At 43.0% G+C, this 16,729-nt stretch overlaps 7 non-coding genes across 7 annotated transcripts; all 7 read right to left on the bottom strand.

The window, feature by feature from the left end:
* Positions 1–1,390: 1,390 nt before the first annotated feature.
* LOC144793024 (U4 spliceosomal RNA) lies at positions 1,391–1,530 on the bottom strand. The gene has a single exon (XR_013602696.1). It is a non-coding gene; the product is annotated as a U4 spliceosomal RNA (small nuclear RNA).
* A 1,925-nt stretch (positions 1,531–3,455) lies between these two features.
* LOC144793830 (U4 spliceosomal RNA) lies at positions 3,456–3,595 on the bottom strand. The gene has a single exon (XR_013603292.1). It is a non-coding gene; the product is annotated as a U4 spliceosomal RNA (small nuclear RNA).
* A 1,922-nt stretch (positions 3,596–5,517) lies between these two features.
* LOC144793591 (U4 spliceosomal RNA) lies at positions 5,518–5,657 on the bottom strand. Its single transcript, XR_013603075.1, has one exon. It is a non-coding gene; the product is annotated as a U4 spliceosomal RNA (small nuclear RNA).
* A 1,929-nt stretch (positions 5,658–7,586) lies between these two features.
* LOC144793796 (U4 spliceosomal RNA) lies at positions 7,587–7,726 on the bottom strand. Its single transcript, XR_013603262.1, has one exon. It is a non-coding gene; the product is annotated as a U4 spliceosomal RNA (small nuclear RNA).
* Positions 7,727–9,646: 1,920 nt separating this feature from the next.
* LOC144792999 (U4 spliceosomal RNA) lies at positions 9,647–9,786 on the bottom strand. Its single transcript, XR_013602674.1, has one exon. It is a non-coding gene; the product is annotated as a U4 spliceosomal RNA (small nuclear RNA).
* A 1,926-nt stretch (positions 9,787–11,712) lies between these two features.
* Positions 11,713–11,852, bottom strand: LOC144793776 (U4 spliceosomal RNA). Its single transcript, XR_013603243.1, has one exon. It is a non-coding gene; the product is annotated as a U4 spliceosomal RNA (small nuclear RNA).
* Positions 11,853–13,779: 1,927 nt separating this feature from the next.
* On the bottom strand, positions 13,780–13,919 carry LOC144793973 (U4 spliceosomal RNA). The gene has a single exon (XR_013603418.1). It is a non-coding gene; the product is annotated as a U4 spliceosomal RNA (small nuclear RNA).
* Positions 13,920–16,729: the final 2,810 nt, after the last annotated feature.

Raw genomic sequence — 16,729 nt, 5'->3', positions numbered from 1 at the left:
ACTGGTTTCCTGGTTTTCAAAACATTTTAGGGGAAGATTCACAAGGACCTGACGCAACTGCATGGATGCATAAGTTTCCTTGAGTCAGTGCTGAATGTCCTTGTGCCACGATGAATGTGCTGTATTTACAATACAGCGCTCCATGGCGCAAGGATTAACAGATGCGTCAGAAATTCTGACGCATCTGTTGGCACAAAAGTGATGCATTGCTGGAAATGCTCATGAAAGTGACGCAAAAAGCCCTGAGTCATAACTTATGCCTGGTCTGTGCAGGCGTAGGAATTTTGACACAGTGAAGGCGTAGAGTGATGTAGTGAAATCTTGTAGATTTCAGTGCGTCAGTTCTAGAAGGCTTTTAGCGTGGGAACGCCCACCCTGCATACATTACACCTGACGCAGGAATAATGTGATGCGGGACTTTACAATGTGACACATCTCCCTAGATGCGTCACATTGTAAATGGGCCGCAACATTTACGCCGCAGCTGCGTCACAATACAGATTTTTATACTTGCCCTATATATGGCTGTGTGTAGGTTGTGTGTCTCCGTCTGCATGCAGCATACAAATGTGCCAGATCTGGTAGCCCAGTTGGGCTGAGGCAGCCACACAAGAGCTCTTTGCCTGACCTCATTGTCACCAATTCAAATCAGAGAGGATGCAGTCTTTCAAGGCTCTCAGGTGAAAAAATGGGCCCTAGAGCAAGGAAGAAAATAGGCCCCCTTGTTGAAGTTTGGAATATAAAATACCGAAATAATCAGGGTTCAGTGGGTCCCGCAGGTCTGTGGGCACCAGTGCAACTGCACCTGCTGCACCAACAGAAGCTACGCCCCTGTCATAGAGCTGGGTAACATCAATTACTCAGTGCCACATAGAGCATTAGAAATAAACTTTACATAATGTCAAACGGCAAAAACAAGAGCTTTGTCAGTTCTTGTTCTGTTTCAAACACTCCATACAATCTGTATGAACCCTCTCCACATTTTCCTACTAATAACAAATGCCTTCGCTCCAAGAAAAAAACTTTCTGGGCGGTTAGTGCACATTTGAATGGTAGATGAGACCTCGGAAGAGCCCAGCCCTGCGCCGGACTGCGAGTCACCTCAGAGAGCAGAAACAAAGCCCGTCCTCTGCCCATCACTGACACAAGCGAATCTGTGGAGCAAAGATGAGAACAAAGAGGAAGAAATAAAAGAATTACGAAAACTCATCAAGGAAAATAAATCCCTATATTACTGCTGTATTTAAAAAGCTGAGAAAACAAAAGAGAACGTAAAGAGTAAACTGAAGCCAAATATGGTCACCGTTTTGTCCTTATCACAGATCAAGAACCTGCAAGTAAATTGCATTGCAAAGTAAACTATCTTATTTTTTAATTACATATTCTCCAGTCTCCGAAGAAACTGTAAAAAATTGCCATTTCGACTATATTTCAAGTCTCCATGACGGGGTATTGGGTAAAGTTTTCAATAAGCAATAATCACGCCTCGGTTAAACCTCATTGGCTACAATACTGCCACTGCGCAAAGCTAAACAATTTAGTGGGAATTTCATGCACACTTGCCCTAGTACCTCATGTTACAAAGAACATGATTCCTTTTCAAAAGATGTTATCTGTTTATGCATAACTACTCCTCCACTGCTTCTGATAGGCAATGTAAGACATATAATGGTGTTGTTTTACTAATTTCTATCAGCTCTCTGCCCCAAACCGTCGATAGCCACACGCAGAGAATTATGGGAAATTGTATGCTAAATAGCTGTCCAGGTAAGCAGCACCCTCCCAAGTTATGGATTTGATGCTCAGGCAGATATACCTTCACACAAAGATGAGATCTGGGCTGCTAACCATGGGTTGTGGAAAATATAAGAAGCACACATTCATAATAGCATACTCATAGGTCCCACTGTCTTCAAATGTTTACTAGAGAAGGAACGGCAATCAATTTAAAGGAAAATAAATTATAGATACATTTTTCCATATTCCATAATGCACGTCTGCCATTTCATGGCACTACATAGTTGCATTTGCTGCATTTCATTTTTAGCTTTAGGAGGTACAATATACTGGTTTCCTGGTTTTCAAAACATTTTAGGGGAAGATTCACAAGGACCTGACGCAACTGCATGGATGCATAAGTTTCCTTGAGTCAGTGCTGAATGTCCTTGTGCCACGATGAATGTGCTGTATTTACAATACAGCGCTCCATGGCGCAAGGATTAACAGATGCGTCAGAAATTCTGACGCATCTGTTGGCACAAAAGTGATGCATTGCTGGAAATGCTCATGAAAGTGACGCAAAAAGCCCTGATTCATAACTTATGCCTGGTCTGTGCAGGCGTAGGGATTTTGACACAGTGAAGGCGTAGAGTGATGTAGTGAAATCTTGTAGATTTCAGTGCGTCAGTTCTAGAAGGCTTTTAGCGTGGGAACGCCCACCCTGCATACATTACACCTGACGCAGGAATAATGTGATGCGGGACTTTACAATGTGACACATCTCCCTAGATGCGTCACATTGTAAATGGGCCGCAACATTTACGCCGCAGCTGCGTCACAATACAGATTTTTATACTTGCCCTATATATGGCTGTGTGTAGGTTGTGAGTCTCCGTCTGCATGCAGCATACAAATGTGCCAGATCTGGTAGCCCAGTTGGGCTGATGCAGCCACACAAGAGCTCTTTGCCTGACCTCATTGTCACCAATTCAAATCAGAGAGGATGCAGTCTTTCAAGGCTCTCAGGTGAAAAAATGGGCCCTAGAGCAAGGAAGAAAATAGGCCCCCTTGTTGAAGTTTGGAATATAAAATACCGAAATAATCAGGGTTCAGTGGGTCCCGCAGGTCTGTGGGCACCAGTGCAACTGCACCTGCTGCACCAACAGAAGCTACGCCCCTGTCATAGAGCTGGGTAACATCAATTACTCAGTGCCACATAGAGCATTAGAAATAAACTTTACATAATGTCAAACGGCAAAAACAAGAGCTTTGTCAGTTCTTGTTCTGTTTCAAACACTCCATACAATCTGTATGAACCCTCTCCACATTTTCCTACTGATAACAAATGCCTTCGCTCCCAGAAAAAAACTTTCTGGGCGGTTAGTGCACATTTGAATGGGAGATGAGACCTCGGAAGAGCCCAGCCCTGCGCCGGACTGCGAGTCACCTCAGAGAGCAGAAACAAAGCCCGTCCTCTGCCCATCACTGACCCAAGCGAATCCGTGGAGCAAAGATGAGAACAAAGGGGAAAAAATAAAAGAATAACGAAAACTCATCAAGGAAAATAAATCCCTAAATGACTGCTGTATTTAAAAAGCTGAGAAAACAAAAGAGAACGTAAAGAGTAAACTGAAGCCAAATAGAGTCACCGTTTTGTCCTTGTCACAGATCACAAACCTGCAAGTAAATTGCATTGCAAAGTAAACTATCTTATTTTTTAATTACATATTCTCTAGTCTCCAAAGAGACTGTCAAAAATTGCCATTTCGACTATATTTCAAGTCTCCATGACGGGGTATTGGGTAAAGTTTTCAATAAGCAATAATCACGCCTCGGTTAAACCTCATTGGCTACAATACTGCCACTGCGCAAAGCTAAACAAATTAGTGGGAATTTCATGCACACTTGCCCTAGTACCTCATGTTACAAAGAACATGATTCCTTTTCAAAATATGTTATCTGTTTATGCATAACTACTCCTCCACTGCTTCTGATAGGCAATGTAAGACATATAATGGTGTTGTTTTTCTAATTTCTATCAGCTCTCTGCCCCAAACCGTCGATAGCCACACGCAGAGAATTATGGGAAATTGTATGCTAAATAGCTGTCCAGGTAAGCAGCACCCTCCCAAGTTATGGATTTGATGCTCAGGCAGATATACCTTCACACAAAGATGAGATCTAGGCTGCTAACCATGGGTTGTGGAAAATATAAGAAGCACAAATTCATGATAGCATCCTCATAGGTCCCACTGTCTTCAAATGTTTACTAGAGAAGGAACGGCAATCAATTTAAAGGAAAATAAATTATAGATAAATTTTTCCATATTCCATAATGCACGTCTGCCATTTCATGGTACTACATAGTTGCATTTGCTGCATTTCATTTTTAGCTTTAGGAGGTACAATATACTGGTTTCCTGGTTTTCAAAACATTTTAGGGGAAGATTCACAAGGACCTGACGCAACTGCATGGATGCATAAGTTTCCTTGAGTCAGTGCTGAATGTCCTTGTGCCACGATGAATGTGCTGTATTTACAATACAGCGCTCCATGGCGCAAGAATTAACAGATGCGTCAGAAATTCTGACGCATCTGTTGGCACAAAAGTGACGCATTGCTGGAAATGCTCATGAAAGTGACGCAAAAAGCCCTGAGTCATAACTTATGCCTGGTCTGTGCAGGCGTAGGGATTTTGACACAGTGAAGGCGTAGAGTGATGTAGTGAAATCTTGTAGATTTCAGTGCGTCAGTTCTAGAAGGCTTTTAGCGTGGGAACGCCCACCCTGCATACATTATACCTGACGCAGGTATAATATGATGCGGGACTTTACAATGTGACACATCTCCCTAGATGCGTCACATTGTAAATGGGCCGCAACATTTATGCCGCAGCTGCGTCACAATACAGATTTTTATACTTGCCCTATATATGGCTGTGTGTACGTTGTGTGTCTCCGTCTGCATGCAGTATACAAATGTGCCTGATCTGGTAGCCCAGTTGGGCTGATGCAGCCACACAAGAGCTCTTTGCCTGACCTCATTGTCACCAATTCAAATCAGAGAGGATCCATGCAGTCTTTCAAGGCTCTCAGGTGAAAAAATGGGCCCTAGAGCAAGGAAGAAAATAGGCCCCCTTGTTGAAGTTTGGAATATAAAATACCGCAATAATCAGGGTTCAGTGGGTCCCGCAGGTCTGTGGGCGCCAGTGCAACTGCACCTGCTGCACCAACAGAAGCTACGCCCCTGTCATAGAGCTGGGTAACATCAATTACTCAGTGCCACAAAGAGCATTAGAAATAAACTTTAGATAATGTCAAACGGCAAAAACAAGAGCTTTGTCAGTTCTTGTTCTGTTTCAAACACTCCATACAATCTGTATGAACCCTCTCCACATTTTCCTACTGATAACAAATGCCTTCGCACCCAGAAAAAAACTTTCTGGGCGGTTAGTGCATATTTGAATGGGAGATGAGACCTCGTAACAGCCCAGCCCTGCGCCGGACTGCGAGTCACCTCAGAGAGCAGAAACAAAGCCCGTCCTCTGCCCATCACTGACCCAAGCGAATCCGTGGAGCAAAGATGAGAACAAAGGGGAAGAAATAAAAGAATAACGAAAACTCATCAAGGAAAATAAATCCCTAAATTACTGCTGTATTTAAAAAGCTGAGAAAACAAAAGAGAACGTAAAGAGTAAACTGAAGCCAAATAGAGTCACCGTTTTGTCCTTGTCACAGATCACAAACCTGCAAGTAAATTGCATTGCAAAATAAACTATCTTATTTTTTAATTACATATTCTCCAAAGAGACTGTCAAAAATTGCCATTTCGACTATATTTCAAGTCTCCATGACGGGGTATTGGGTAAAGTTTTCAATAAGCAATAATCGCGCCTCGGTTAAACCTCATTGGCTACGATACTGCCACTGCGCAAAGCTAAACAATTTAGTGTGAATTTCATGCACACTTGCCCTAGTACCTCATGTTACAAAGAACATGATTCCTTTTCAAAAGATGTTATCTGTTTATGCATAACTACTCCTCCACTGCTTCTGATAGGCAATGTAAGACATATAATGGTGTTGTTTTACTAATTTCTATCAGCTCTCTGCCCCAAACCGTCGATAGCCACACGCAGAGAATTATGGGAAATTGTATGCTAAATAGCTGTACAGGTAAGCAGCAACCTCCCAAGTTATGGATTGGATGCTCAGGCAGATATACCTTCACACAAAGATGAGATCTAGGCGGCTAACCATGGGTTGTGGAAAATATAAGAAGCACAAATTCATAATAGCATCCTCATAGGTCCCACTGTCTTCAAATGTTTACTAGAGAAGGAACGGCAATCAATTTAAAGGAAAATAAATTATAGATACATTTTTCCATATTCCATATTGCACGTCTGCCATTTCATGGCACTACATAGTTGCATTTGCTGCATTTCATTTTTAGCTTTAGGAGGTACAATATACTGGTTTCCTGGTTTTCAAAACATTTTAGGGGAAGATTCACAAGGACCTGACGCAACTGCATGGATGCATAAGTTTCCTTGAGTCAGTGCTGAATGTCCTTGTGCCACGATGAATGTGCTGTATTTACAATACAGCGCTCCATGGCGCAAGGATTAACAGATGCGTCAGAAATTCTGACGCATCTGTTGGCACAAAAGTGACGCATTGCTGGAAATGCTCATGAAAGTGACGCAAAAGGCCCTGAGTCATAACTTATGCCTGGTCTGTGCAGGCGTAGGGATTTTGACACAGTGAAGGCGTAGAGTGATGTAGTGAAATCTTGTAGATTTCAGTGCGTCAGTTCTAGAAGGCTTTTAGCGTGGGAACGCCCACCCTGCATACATTATACCTGACGCAGGTATAATGTGATGCGGGACTTTACAATGTTACACATCTCCCTAGATGCGTCACATTGTAAATGGGCCGCAACATTTATGCCGCAGCTGCGTCACAATACAGATTTTTATACTTGCCCTATATATGGCTGTGTGTACGTTGTGTGTCTCCGTCTGCATGCAGCATGCAAATGTGCCAGATCTGGTAGCCCAGTTGGGCTGATGCAGCCACACAAGAGCTCTTTGCCTGACCTCATTGTCACCAATTCAAATCAGAGAGGATCCATGCAGTCTTTCAAGGCTCTCAGGTGAAAAAATGGGCCCTAGAGCAAGGAAGAAAATAGGCCCCCTTGTTGAAGTTTGGAATATAAAATACCGCAATAATCAGGGTTCAGTGGGTCCCGCAGGTCTGTGGGCGCCAGTGCAATTGCACCTGCTGCACCAACAGAAGCTACGCCCCTGTCATAGAGCTGGGTACCATCAATTACTCAGTGCCACAAAGAGCATTAGAAATAAACTTTACATAATGTCAAACGGCAAAAACAAGAGCTTTGTCAGTTCTTGTTCTGTTTCAAACACTCCATACAATCTGTATGAACCCTCTCCACATTTTCCTACTGATAACAAATGCCTTCGCTCCCAGAAAAAAACTTTCTGGGCGGTTAGTGCACATTTGAATGGGAGATGAGACCTCGGAAGAGCCCAGCCCTGCGCCGGACTGCGAGTCACCTCAGAGAGCAGAAACAAAGCCCGTCCTCTGCCCATCACTGACCCAAGCGAATCCGTGGAGCAAAGATGAGAACAAAGGGGAAAAAATAAAAGAATAACGAAAACTCATCAAGGAAAATAAATCCCTAAATTACTGCTGTATTTAAAAAGATGAGAAAACAAAAGAGAACGTAAAGAGTAAACTGAAGCCAAATAGAGTCACCGTTTTGTCCTTGTCACAGATCACAAACCTGCAAGTAAATTGCATTGCAAAATAAACTATCTTATTTTTTAATTACATATTCTCCAGTCTCCGAAGAGACTGTCAAAAATTGCCATTTCAACTATATTTCAAGTCTCCATGACGGGGTTTTGGGTAAAGTTTTCAATAAGCAATAATCGCGCCTCGGTTAAACCTCATTGGCTACGATACTGCCACTGCTCAAAGTTAAACAATTTAGTGTGAATTTCATGCACACTTGCCCTAGTACCTCATGTTACAAAGAACATGATTCCTTTTCAAAAGATGTTATCTGTTTATGCATAACTACTCCTCCACTGCTTCTGATAGGCAATGTAAGACATATAATGGTGTTGTTTTACTAATTTCTATAAGCTCTCTGCCCCAAACCGTCGATAGCCACATGCAGAGAATTATGGGAAATTGTATGCTAAATAGCTGTCCAGGTAAGCAGCACCCTCCCAAGTTATGGATTTGATGCTCAGGCAGATATACCTTCACACAAAGATGAGATCTAGGCTGCTAACCATGGGTTGTGGAAAATATAAGAAGCACAAATTCATAATAGCATCCTCATAGGTCCCACTGTATTCAAATGTTTACTAGAGAAGGAACGGCAATCAATTTAAAGGAAAATAATTATAGATACATTTTTCCATATTCCATAATGCCCGTCTGCCATTTCATGGCACTACATAGTTGCATTTGCTGCATTTCATTTTTAGCTTCAGGAGGTACAATATACTGGTTTCCTGGTTTTCAAAACATTTTAGGGGAAGATTCACAAGGACCTGACGCAACTGCATGGATGCATAAGTTTCCTTGAGTCAGTGCTGAATGTCCTTGTGCCACGATGAATGTGCTGTATTTACAATACAGCGCTCCATGGCAGAATTAACAGATGCGTCAGAAATTCTGACGCATCTGTTGGCACAAAAGTGACGCATTGCTGGACATGCTCATGAAAGTGACGCAAAAAGCCCTGAGTCATAACTTATGCCTGGTCTGTGCAGGCGTAGGGATTTTGACACAGGCGTAGAGTGATGTAGTGAAATCTTGTAGATTTCAGTGCGTCAGTTCTAGAAGGCTTTTAGCGTGGGAACGCCCACCCTGCATACATTATACCTGACGCAGGTATAATGTGATGCGGGACTTTACAATGTTACACATCTCCCTAGATGCGTCACATTGTAAATGGGCCGCAACATTTATGCCGCAGCTGCGTCACAATACAGATTTTTATACTTGCCCTATATATGGCTGTGTGTACGTTGTGTGTCTCCGTCTGCATGCAGCATACAAATGTGCCAGATCTGGTAGCCCAGTTGGGCTGATGCAGCCACACAAGAGCTCTTTGCCTGACCTCATTGTCACCAATTCAAATCAGAGAGGATCCATGCAGTCTTTCAAGGCTCTCAGGTGAAAAAATGGGCCCTAGAGCAAGGAAGAAAATAGGCCCCCTTGTTGAAGTTTGGAATATAAAATACCGCAATAATCAGGGTTCAGTGGGTCCCGCAGGTCTGTGGGCGCCAGTGCAACTGCACCTGCTGCACCAACAGAAGCTACGCCCCTGTCATAGAGCTGGGTAACATAAATTACTCAGTGCCACAAAGAGCATTAGAAATAAACTTTACATAATGTCAAACGGCAAAAACAAGAGCTTTGTCAGTTCTTGTTCTGTTTCAAACACTCCATACAATCTGTATGAACCCTCTCCACATTTTCCTACTGATAACAAATGCCTTCGCTCCCAGAAAAAAACTTTCTGGGCGGTTAGTGCACATTTGAATGGGAGATGAGACCTCGGAAGAGCCCAGCCCTGCGCCGGACTGCGAGTCACCTCAGAGAGCAGAAACAAAGCCCGTCCTCTGCCCATCACTGACCCAAGCGAAGCCGTGGAGCAAAGATGAGAACAAAGGGGAAAAAATAAAAGAATAACGAAAACTCATCAAGGAAAATAAATCCCTAAATTACTGCTGTATTTAAAAAGCTGAGAAAACAAAAGAGAACGTAAAGAGTAAACTGAAGCCAAATAGAGTCACCGTTTTGTCCATGTCACAGATCACAAACCTGCAAGTAAATTGCATTGCAAAATAAACTATCTTATGTTTTAATTACATATTCTCCAGTCTCCGAAGAGACTGTCAAAAATTGCCATTTCGACTATATTTCAAGTCTCCATGACGGGGTTTTGGGTAAAGTTTTCAATAAGCAATAATCGCGACTCGGTTAAACCTCATTGGCTACGATACTACCACTGCTCAAAGTTAAACAATTTAGTGTGAATTTCATGCACACTTGCCCTAGTACCTCATGTTACAAAGAACATGATTCCTTTTCAAAAGATGTTATCTGTTTATGCATAACTACTCCTCCACTGCTTCTGATAGGCAATGTAAGACATATAATGGTGTTGTTTTACTAATTTCTATCAGCTCTCTGCCCCAAACCGTCGATAGCCACATGCAGAGAATTATGGGAAATTGTATGCTAAATAGCTGTCCAGGTAAGCAGCACCCTCCCAAGTTATGGATTTGATGCTCAGGCAGATATACCTTCACACAAAGATGAGATCTAGGCTGCTAACCATGGGTTGTGGAAAATATAAGAAGCACAAATTCATAATAGCATCCTCATAGGTCCCACTGTATTCAAATGTTTACTAGAGAAGGAACGGCAATCAATTTAAAGGAAAATAAATTATAGATACATTTTTCCATATTCCATAATGCACGTCTGCCATTTCATGGCACTACATAGTTGCATTTGCTGCATTTCATTTTTAGCTTCAGGAGGTACAATATACTGGTTTCCTGGTTTTCAAAACATTTTAGGGGAAGATTCACAAGGACCTGACGCAACTGCATGGATGCATAAGTTTCCTTGAGTCAGTGCTGAATGTCCTTGTGCCACGATGAATGTGCTGTATTTACAATACAGCGCTCCATGGCAGAATTAACAGATGCGTCTGAAATTCTGACGCATCTGTTGGCACAAAAGTGACGCATTGCTGGACATGCTCATGAAAGTGACGCAAAAAGCCCTGAGTCATAACTTATGCCTGGTCTGTGCAGGCGTAGGGATTTTGACACAGTGAAGGCGTAGAGTGATGTAGTGAAATCTTGTAGATTTCAGTGCGTCAGTTATAGAAGGCTTTTAGCGTGGGAACGCCCACCCTGCATACATTATACCTGACGCAGGTATAATATGATGCGGGACTTTACAATGTGACACATCTCCCTAGATGCGTCACATTGTAAATGGGCCGCAACATTTATGCCGCAGCTGCATCACAATACAGATTTTTATACTTGCCCTATATATGGCTGTGTGTACGTTGTGTGTCTCCGTCTGCATGCAGCATACAAATGTGCCAGATCTGGTAGCCCAGTTGGGCTGATGCAGCCACACAAGAGCTCTTTGCCTGACCTCATTGTCACCAATTCAAATCAGAGAGGATCCATGCAGTCTTTCAAGGCTCTCAGGTGAAAAAATGGGCCCTAGAGCAAGGAAGAAAATAGGCCCCCTTGTTGAAGTTTGGAATATAAAATACCGCAATAATCAGGGTTCAGTGGGTCCCGCAGGTCTGTGGGCCCAAGTGCAACTGCACCTGCTGCACCAAAAAAAGCTACGCCCCTGTCATAGAGCTGGGTAACATCAATTACTCAGTGCCACAAAGAGCATTAGAAATAAACTTTACATAATGTCAAACGGCAAAAACAAGAGGTTTGTCAGTTCTTGTTCTGTTTCAAACACTCCATACAATCTGTATGAACCCTCTCCACATTTTCCTACTGATAACAAATGCCTTCGCTCCCAGAAAAAAACTTTCTGGGCGGTTAGTGCACATTTGAATGGGAGATGAGACCTCGGAAGAGCCCAGCCCTGCGCCGGACTGCGAGTCACCTCAGAGAGCAGAAACAAAGCCCGTCCTCTGCCCATCACTGACCCAAGCGAATCCGTGCGGCAAAGATGAGAACAAAGGGGAAGAAATAAAAGAATAATGAAAACTCATCAAGGTAAATAAATCCCTAAATTACTGCTGTATTTAAAAAGCTGAGAAAACAAAAGAGAACGTAAAAAGTAAACTGAAGCCAAATAGAGTCACCGGTTTGTCCTTGTCACAGATCACAAACCTGCAAGTAAATTGCATTGCTAAATAAACTATCTGATTTTTTAATTACACATTCTCGAGTCTCCGAAGAGACTGTAAAAAATTGCCATTTCGACTATATTTCAAGTCTCCATGACGGGGTATTGGGTAAAGTTTTCAATAAGCAATAATCGCGCCTCGGTTAAACCTCATTGGCTACGATACTGCCACTGCGCAAAGCTAAACAATTTAGTGTGAATTTCATGCACACTTGCCCTAGTACCTCATGTTACAAAGAACATGATTCCTTTTCAAAAGATGTTATCTGTTTATGCATAACTACTCCTCCACTGCTTCTGATAGGCAATGTAAGACATATAATGGTGTTGTTTTACTAATTTCTATCAGCTCTCTGCCCCAAACCGTCGATAGCCACACGCAGAGAATTATGGGAAATTGTATGCTAAATAGCTGTACAGGTAAGCAGCAACCTCCCAAGTTATGGATTGGATGCTCAGGCAGATATACCTTCACACAAAGATGAGATCTAGGCTGCTAACCATGGGTTGTGGAAAATATAAGAAGCACAAATTCATAATAGCATCCTCATAGGTCCCACTGTCTTCAAATGTTTACTAGAGAAGGAACGGCAATCAATTTAAAGGAAAATAAATTATAGATAAATTTTTCCATATTCCATAATGCACGTCTGCCATTTCATGGCACTACATAGTTGCATTTGCTGTATTTCATTTTTAGCTTTAGGAGGTACAATATACTGGTTTCCTGGTTTTCAAAACATTTTAGGGGAAGATTCACAAGGACCTGACGCAACTGCATGGATGCATAAGTTTCCTTGAGTCAGTGCTGAATGTCCTTGTGCCACGATGAATGTGCTGTATTTACAATACAGCGCTCCATGGCGCAAGGATTAACAGATGCGTCAGAAATTCTGACGCATCTGTTGGCACAAAAGTGACGCATTGCTGGAAATGCTCATGAAAGTGACGCAAAAGGCCCTGAGTCATAACTTATGCCTGGTCTGTGCAGGCGTAGGGATTTTGACACAGTGAAGGCGTAGAGTGATGTAGTGAAATCTTGTAGATTTCAGTGCGTCAGTTCTAGAAGGCTTTTAGCGTGGGAACGCCCACCCTGCATACATTATACCTGACGCAGGTATAATGTGATGCGGGACTTTACAATGTTACACATCTCCCTAGATGCGTCACATTGTAAATGGGCCGCAACATTTATGCCGCAGCTGCGTCACAATACAGATTTTTATACTTGCCCTATATATGGCTGTGTGTACGTTGTGTGTCTCCGTCTGCATGCAGCATACAAATGTGCCAGATCTGGTAGCCCAGTTGGGCTGATGCAGCCACACAAGAGCTCTTTGCCTGACCTCGTTGTCACCAATTCAAATCAGAGAGGATCCATGCAGTCTTTCAAGGCTCTCAGGTGAAAAAATGGGCCCCAGAGCAAGGAAGAAAATAGGCCCCCTTGTTGAAGTTTGGAATATAAAATACCGCAATAATCAGGGTTCAGTGGGTCCCGCAGGTCTGTGGGCGCCAGTGCAACTGCACCTGCTGCACCAACAGAAGCTACGCCCCTGTCATAGAGCTGGGTAACATCAATTACTCAGTGCCACAAAGAGCATTAGAAATAAACTTTACATAATGTCAAACGGCAAAAACAAGAGCTTTGTCAGTTCTTGTTCTGTTTCAAACACTCCATACAATCTGTATGAACCCTCTCCACATTTTCCTACTGATAACAAATGCCTTCGCTCCCAGAAAAAAACTTTCTGGGCGGTTAGTGCACATTTGAATGGGAGATGAGACCTCGGAAGAGCCCAGCCCTGCGCCGGACTGCGAGTCACCTCAGAGAGCAGAAACAAAGCCCGTCCTCTGCCCATCACTGACCCAAGCAAATCCGTGGAGCAAAGTTGAGAACAAAGGGGAAAAAATAAAAGAATAACGAAAACTCATCAAGGAAAATAAATCCCTAAATTACTGCTGTATTAAAAAAGCTGAGAAAACAAAAGAGAACGTAAAGAGTAAACTGAAGCCAAATAGTCACCGTTTTGTACTTGTCACAGATCACAAACCTGCAAGTAAATTGCATTGCAAAATAAACTATCTTATTTTTTAATTACATATTCTCCAGTCTCCGAAGATACTGTCAAAAATTGCCATTTCGACTATATTTCAAGTCTCCATGACGGGGTTTTGGGTAAAGTTTTCAATAAGCAATAATCGCGCCTCGGTTAAACCTCATTGGCTACGATACTGCCACTGCTCAAAGTTAAACAATTTAGTGTGAATTTCATGCACACTTGCCCTAGTACCTCATGTTACAAAGAACATGATTCCTTTTCAAAAGATGTTATCTGTTTATGCATAACTACTCCTCCACTGCTTCTGATAGGCAATGTAAGACATATAATGGTGTTGTTTTACTAATTTCTATCAGCTCTCTGCCCCAAACCGTCGATAGCCACACGCAGAGAATTATGGGAAATTGTATGCTAAATAGCTGTACAGGTAAGCAGCACCCTCCCAAGTTATGGATTTGATGCTCAGGCAGATATACCTTCACACAAAGATGAGATCTAGGCTGCTAACCATGGGTTGTGGAAAATATAAGAAGCACAAATTCATGATAGCATACTCATAGGTCCCACTGTCTTCAAATGTTTACTAGAGAAGGAACGGCAATCAATTTAAAGGAAAATGAATTATAGATACATTTTTCCATATTCCATAATGCACGTCTGCCATTTCATGGCACTACATAGTTGCATTTGCTGCATTTCATTTTTAGCTTTAGGAGGTACAATATACTGGTTTCCTGGTTTTCAAAACATTTTAGGGGAAGATTCACAAGGATCTGACGCAACTGCATGGATGCATAAGTTTCCTTTAGTCAGTGCTGAATGTCCTTGTGCCACGATGAATGTCCTGTATTTACAATACTATTTACAACAAGGGGGGGGGTGATGGACAGAGTCTTTGAATTAAGCAGAGTTCTCTCACCCTGTCAAGAGATCAGGGCTAGATCCAACACCGTTTTTTAGCTCATTGCACCATCCCAGTTTCAGAACCTGGCTGTATGCAAATTAGTCTGTCCCTGGCCCAGTGCATCATGGGAACAGGGCAGACCAGACTACAAAAGCCAATTCTTACACTGGGAAGGAAACAAGCTTCCAGGGACCGGTTTCTGCCATTTCAGGCGTCTTCGGCCCGGCTTGCTTGAATCCTGATGGTGCAATGAGCAAGGGACTCACATCTGAGTATGCCCTTCCACGCTTAGGGTGGACAAAATTATTTACAACAAGGGGGGGTGATGGACAGAGTCTCTGAATTAAGCAGAGTACTCTCACCCAGTCAAGAGATCAGGGCTAGATCCAACACCGTTTTTTAGCTCATGGGGCAGTGAGATAAATAACGGTGATGGATCAAGCCCTGATCTTTGGACTGGGTAAGAGTGGTCTGTTTAATTCAGACACTCTGTTCATCACCACCCCCTTTTCTGTATCGTTTTTGGCCACTATAGGTGTGGCAGGGTATACTCAGACATGAGTCCCTTTCTCACTGCTCCATCAGGATTCAAGCAAGCCGGGCCGAAGAGGCTGAAAGGCCAGAAACCGGTCCCCGGTAGCTTGTCTCCTTTCTGGTGAAGAATTGGCTTGGTAGTTTGGTCTGCCCTGTTCCCATGATGCACTGGGCCAGGGACAGACTAATTTGCATATAGCCAGGTTCTGAGCTGGGATGGGGCAGTGAGATAAATAACGGTGATGGATCAAGCCCTGGTCTTTGGACTGGGTAAGAGTGGTCTGCTTAATTCAGACACTCTGTTCATCACCACCCCCTTTTCTGTATCGTATTTACAATACAGCGCTCCATGGCACAAGAATTAACAGATGCGTCAGAAATTCTGACGCATCTGTTGGCACAAAAGTGACGCATTGCTGGAAATGCTCATGAAAGTGACGCAAAAAGCCCTGAGTCATAACTTATGCCTGGTCTGTGCAGGCGTAGGGATTTTGACACAGTGAAGGCGTAGAGTGATGTAGTGAAATCTTGTAGATTTCAGTGCGTCAGTTCTAGAAGGCTTTTAGCGTGGGAACGCCCACCCTGCATACATTATACCTGACGCAGGTATAATATGATGCGGGACTTTACAATGTGACACATCTCCCTAGATGCGTCACATTGTAAATGGGCCGCAACATTTATGCCGCAGCTGCGTCACAATACAGATTTTTATACTTGCCCTATATATGGCTGTGTGTACGTTGTGTGTCTCCGTCTGCATGCAGCATACAAATGTGCCAGATCTGGTAGCCCAGTTGGGCTGATGCAGCCACACAAGAGCTCTTTGCCTGACCTCATTGTCACCAATTCAAATCAGAGAGGATCCATGCAGTCTTTCAAGGCTCTCAGGTGAAAAAATGGGCCCTAGAGCAAGGAAGAAAATAGGCCCTCTTGTTGAAGTTTGGAATATAAAATACCGCAATAATCAGGGTTCAGTGGGTCCCGCAGGTCTGTGGGCGCCAGTGCAACTGCACCTGCTGCACCAACAGAAGCTACGCCCCTGTCATAGAGCTGGGTAACATCAATTACTCAGTGCCACAAAGAGCATTAGAAATAAACTTTACATAATGTCAAACGGCAAAAACAAGAGCTTTGTCAGTTCTTGTTCTGTTTCAAACACTCCATACAATCTGTATGAACCCTCTCCACATTTTCCTACTGATAACAAATGCCTTCGCTCCCAGAAAAAAACTTTCTGGGCGGTTAGTGCACATTTGAATGGGAGATGAGACCTCGGAAGAGCCCAGCCCTGCGCCGGACTGCGAGTCACCTCAGAGAGCAGAAACAAAGCCCGTCCTCTGCCCATCACTGACCCAAGCGAATCCGTGCGGCAAAGATGAGAACAAAGGGGAAGAAATAAAAGAATAATGAAAACTCATCAAGGTAAATAAATCCCTAAATTACTGCTGTATTTAAAAAGCTGAGAAAACAAAAGAGAACGTAAAGAGTAAACTGAAGCCAAATAGAGTCACCGGTTTGTCCTTGTCACAGATCACAAACCTGCAAGTAAATTGCATTGC

The sequence above is a fragment of the Lissotriton helveticus genome, chromosome 11 (assembly GCF_964261635.1).
Source record: "Lissotriton helveticus chromosome 11, aLisHel1.1, whole genome shotgun sequence".
Classification (NCBI taxonomy): domain Eukaryota; kingdom Metazoa; phylum Chordata; class Amphibia; order Caudata; family Salamandridae; genus Lissotriton; species Lissotriton helveticus.
This window is presented reverse-complemented; position numbering and strand designations above follow the sequence as displayed.